The sequence below is a fragment of the Pinus tabuliformis genome, chromosome 2_1 (assembly GCF_031772625.1).
Source record: "Pinus tabuliformis cultivar Carrire ecotype Pingquan chromosome 2_1, CPIR1, whole genome shotgun sequence".
Taxonomy (NCBI): domain Eukaryota; kingdom Viridiplantae; phylum Streptophyta; class Pinopsida; order Pinales; family Pinaceae; genus Pinus; species Pinus tabuliformis.
In genome coordinates this window covers 659,001,626-659,007,079 of record NC_142299.1, presented here as the reverse complement: position 1 = coordinate 659,007,079, position 5,454 = coordinate 659,001,626, and positions in this window count along the sequence as shown.

The following is a 5,454-nucleotide window of genomic DNA, read 5'->3' as shown; positions in this document are numbered from 1 at the left end:
CTCTCTGGTGACCTCTTTAGTCTGTGTTGAGAAGAGGGTTCTCCCACATTGTCTCGTGCATCATCCAACAATCTGCCAGCCTCTCTAGTGCACGTTTTTCCCTCTCTGGAAGACTCTACCTGAGTGGATTTCTCCACTCTCTGAACCTCTATATGTGGCTACTCCACATCAATCCGAGGCCCCTGAACCTTAGGAGCTAAAAGCTCCTCATTGCATGTATCTCAAGCTCCCTCTCAAGGGATACTCGCATGGCCTTCTCCTCATCAAACTTGATATTCCTGCGAACCGCTGTCATCCGACTGGTTGACATGTACACCTGATAGTTGTGGGGTGTATCAGTGTACCCCAAAAAGATCCCCAACTCTATTGTTGGCTCAAGATTCTTCCCTGCATCTTTGGTCAAATGGAAATAAATCGATGAACCAAAAATCCTGAAGTGACCAACATCTGGCCTCTTACTGGAATAAGCCTCCTCTGGGGTCTTCATCTTAAGTATCTGATGTGGGCTACGGTTATGAACATAAATAACTATGTTGCATGCCTCAAACCACAAGTGTAGTGGTAGGCCCTAATCATGCAACATTGCCCATGCTACCCCTACTATGCAACCGTTCATCCTCTCGGCAACCACATTCTGTTAAGGGTTATGGGGTGTCATCAACTCTCGTTTAATCCCTTCTACTGCATAGTAGTTATTAAACTAATCGGGGACATAATCACCACCTTTATCACTCCGTAGAGCTTTAACCTTCTTGCCAGACTCTTTCTCTACCAATGCTTTGAACTCACAAAACTTTGAGAAAGTTTGATCCCTTTTCTGCATAAAAAAATACCTAACATTTACGAGAATATTCATCAACAAATATAACATAATACCTATGTTTGTCTGTGGATGCTATTGAGAATGGTCCACACACATCTGAATGGAATCTCTCCAAAAGAGACACTCCTCGACTGTCTGTCTCCAAAGGAAGACTTGGTGTATTTTCCCAAAGTACAACCCTTGCATGTATCAACTTGCTTAAGCATACCTTTGGGAAGACTAGTAGAGATTTGTTGCAATATCTTCAAAGACTCATGATGCAAGTGGCCCAATCGCCTGTGCCACAACTCACTAATGTCTCGGCTCAACATATTTTCCACTTTTGAACTCAAAGCAACACAATCCTCTACCTATATCTTATAGAGATTCTGAACTCGAATCCATATCTTCTTTACTTGACCCGTGTCTATGTGTCGAAGGAACGCCCTTACTTTCGAAAAGATCACATCATAGCCTCTATCCTCAAGCATGGCAACGGATACCAAGTTCTTCATTAGTCAGGGTACATGGATAACATTCTTCAAGGTGAGTGGAGCTGCATGCTCCTTCTAAAAAGTAATAATTCCCACACCAGTAACACTATACTTACCATCATCACCCATCTCTATATGCATCTTGAGATCTTTCTCCTCCGGTTCACTAAATAACTCTTTGTCGCCAGTAATATGGAATGAAGCTCCAATGTCTAAGTACCAAACACTTCCCATCATTGAAGACACCATGCATGCAATGAGGGAAAAGTCCAATTCGAATTGGGAGGCCAAAGCCTCACCCGCCACTCCTCCTCATGACTTCTCCTTGGACTTCTACAATGGACAATTTGTAGTAAAGTGACCCATCTTGTGATAATGAAATCATTTAACTTTCGTCATGTCCTTCTTCTTACCTCCATGATAAGAATCTAATTTGGAATGGGAAATTTTACCTTTCCCCTTCCTCACCTTAATCGCCGAGGCACAATTCTCTTCATCATCTGTCTTTGATGAAGAACCATCCCTGGTGTTCCTCCTGATCTCATCCTACATCAAATCTGACCATAGTCATTCCCAATATAGCAGCTTCTCCCAACCATTGACAGAGTTCTAATAACTATGCCAACTCTTTAGGAGTCCAAGAAGAGCAAGGCTCACCATATCGTCCTCAGAAACTATGATTCCAACAGTTCCAAGTTCATCCCGAAATTGAGTGAACTTGGTCAAGTACTTTGGAATCGTCTCACCTTTCTCCATCTTGATTTTACGAAGTTTATCCTTTAGTGCCAAATTCCTTTGATCACTGTTATTGTGATACAAGTCCGTCAATGTTTTCCACATAGCATGTGAGGTTTCCTTTCCATGGAGACTCGAGAAAATATGATCTCGAAATTCCTCAACAATTATCTGCCTTGCCTTCGCCACACACTTCTTCCACTCAGCCAAGTTCTATGCATCAGTAGCTATTAGCTTAGGAATTGCTTGTTCAACAAATTCCTTCAAGCCATTGTCCTCTAGCACAACCTCCATCCTGTCCCTCTAGGCTATGAAATTCGAGTTGCCTTGCAAGGCATACTCAAGCCTCAACCCATGGAACGCCATTTGCTGATCCTGAAGTATGTATTTCAAATTTGACTTTCACCTGTAACCCAGAAACTCAAAACTTCGAAATCTCCTCTAGAGAGTTGATTTTAAATCAACGATATCTCCCTCATCCAAATTCCGATTCGACTAATTTTTTTTAGTTGGGTATCTTTTCCCAAAGAATCTAGATTTGAAATTTTTTTCTAATTTTTTTCATAGAAATTTTCAGATTTGCTCTGCAAACTCTCGTCCCAAAAAATAATCTTGCTCCAATACCATGTAGAAAATCCTATAGATTCACAAGCTAATGCAATTTGCTAAAGCAAGAGACAAGATTCTACTTCTACCCTTTACAATGGAAGCCCATAAACATCGAGCAAACAATAATCAATAGAGGAAGAGAATCAAAGGCACATAACACAATAAATATCTGGGGAAAGCCACAACTCAAAACCCCACTATCTGTTTTGTATTAATCTGGAAAATCAATATGAAATCACAATGCTTGTTCTCTCTAGAACAATCCCAACACTCAACACATTCAATCCTCAACTCATAAGCAAGCTCAAGGACAAATCTTAGCCTCTTCACAAGCTCTCCAAGTCTCTATTCCAATGTGTAATTCCTATGGAGGATAACTTGTATTTAAAGGGAAATAAAGCCTCTAAAAACTGTGCAAACCCTTAAGGATCAGTTCCTAAATGCATGCATTTTTAGTGCAACTCAGAAAAATCTAAAACAAATAGGACATTCTGCCTACACTCTAGTCTCAACTAGGTCTTTCTCTTATTCGAGATGCATGAGTTTCTGATGAGTAAATATTTAGTTAACTAGAGTAGCAGTGACAAAGTTCATTAGTGACACCACTAATAGTTAACTCATTATTAGTTCTCTCAATCAGTTTGAGAACTAATTTAATTGAACTGACTCATGAAACTGAGTCTTCTATTTTACAACTCACAATTAACTCACATCGGTGATCCAGATTTAAAAAGGAATGCAAAAAATTACAAAGATAACCATAAACACAAAGATGCAACAGAAATAATACTTCATTTCATTAATGTAAAATACTGAAATATGCTTACAAACAGAAATGGAAATAAACCAGCTAGGGCGATGGTAGCTTATCTTTGAGAAGAGATGTGGCAGCTACATGCCTTTGAACTATGTTACAATGATACTCGAAGGCATATTTATTGTTGAGAAACAATGGAAAACCCTAAACATCCAAAAACCTAATCCTAGAAGATGAAACGCCAAATTGTGGGCCCCGTTTGGGTAAATTGGTATATCAACCTCTCGGGGTTGTAACTTTGGCATACGATTTCCATTTGACGTGCACAATATCTTGTTAGAAAGATATATCCAAGAAATGCAACTTGGGATGAGCAAAATCCGTCCATGGACCCATGTTGATCCTAGTTTTCCCAAAAAACATCGTTTAGCACCTCAAAACGGCTCCGGAAGTTCAGGACCCGAAAAACTGCTAAAAATAGTAAACTGTGCTATAAATAAGGAAACTGAAAAGCTGAAAGAAACAATGGTGGGAGTCGAAGTGGACTTGGAAGGTGGCCGCCAATATCCACATGGATCATTCCTCCCCCCTTAGGAAGCAATGGTCCCCATTGTGTTGAGTTCCTCCATGAGATGAGGAAACTTCTGCTGAACTTGGTCCCTGGTGAGCCACTTGCCCTAGTGAAGGAGTTGGCCTGCTTTGAAAACTCGATACAGTTGGATATTCTGCTGGTGAGTGTGCTTGATCTGTGTGTCCATGATCTGATTAGTTGCAGCTTGTTCCATGCAATCTAGATTTAACTTTGTGGGTGTGAGCTATTCTGCAATGTTGGATGTGTCTAGTAATGGTAGAAAGTATGGCTGAAGGTGGTCCAGATTGAACATTGGGTGCAGGCCAAAGAATGGGGGAATGTTGAGCTCAAATGCAATGTCTCCCAAAGCCTTGGTAATGGTGTAAGGACCATATCAGAGTGGTCTGAGTTTTCGATAGGTTACGGTAAGGCGTTCCTTTCAGAAATGCAACCAGACTTTGTCGCCCACCTGAAACTTGTGTGGCACCTGATGTTGATCATGTTGCTACTTGTACTTGGCATTTTATTTCTCTAGAATGTCATGGACCTACTGGTGAATATGTTGGATGTGCTCAATGAAGCTGTTTTACTTATTTGTTTCAGACTGGACATGAGCCGAATTGCGTGAGTAGCTGCAAATGGAATTACCACATCAATGGGACATAGTGGCTAGAATCCCAAACCCACCAGAAAAGGGTTGTGGCTAGTCGAGCTATGGAGAGCCCAATTGTAGCTATGCTTAACATAGTGGAGGCTCTCATCCCATGTGTGTGGATGCTTTGAGTTGTACATGTGCAGAATGTGTACGATCATCCCGTTGACAACCTTTGTCTGGCCATCAGTTTGAGGATGGAAGGCTGTGGACTTAGTGAGTTTGGTGTCCAAGATCGACTAGAGACTGGACCAAAATGTACTGAGGAACCTACTGTCCCCATCTGAAGTGATAGACTGTGGGATCCCAAAGTGTACCCACACTCGTTCAAAGAAGAGTTTAGCAGTGGCTTATGCTGTGATATTCTTCTTGTAGATCGCCATAATGGCCATCTTCGAGAACCTGTCGACGACCACAAAAACATAGTCATTTCCATGCTTAGTGGAAGGAAGGCCTGACATGTAATCAATGGAGATGGATTCCCAAGGTCAAGGTGGGGTAGGCAGCGGGGTATAGAGGCCTTGCTTCTTGATGGTCGGTTTGGCAATGGTGCATGCAGTGCATGATCTGATGTACTTCCAGACATCCTGTCGAAGATTCGGCCGATAGAAATACTTCTAAATTACTGCCACCATTTTCTCGACCCCGAAATGCCCAACAACCCGACTGTAGTGTGCTTCCCAAATCATCTTGGAATGCTTGCTTGAAGGAACACAAAGGTGATCCAGGTGGCATAACAGGGCATCCTGGAGGTGAAAATATGGAACATGCTAACCCTCCAAGAGTGTATAGTATGTGTGGCCGAATTTGGGTCACTTTTGTAGAGAAGTGGCC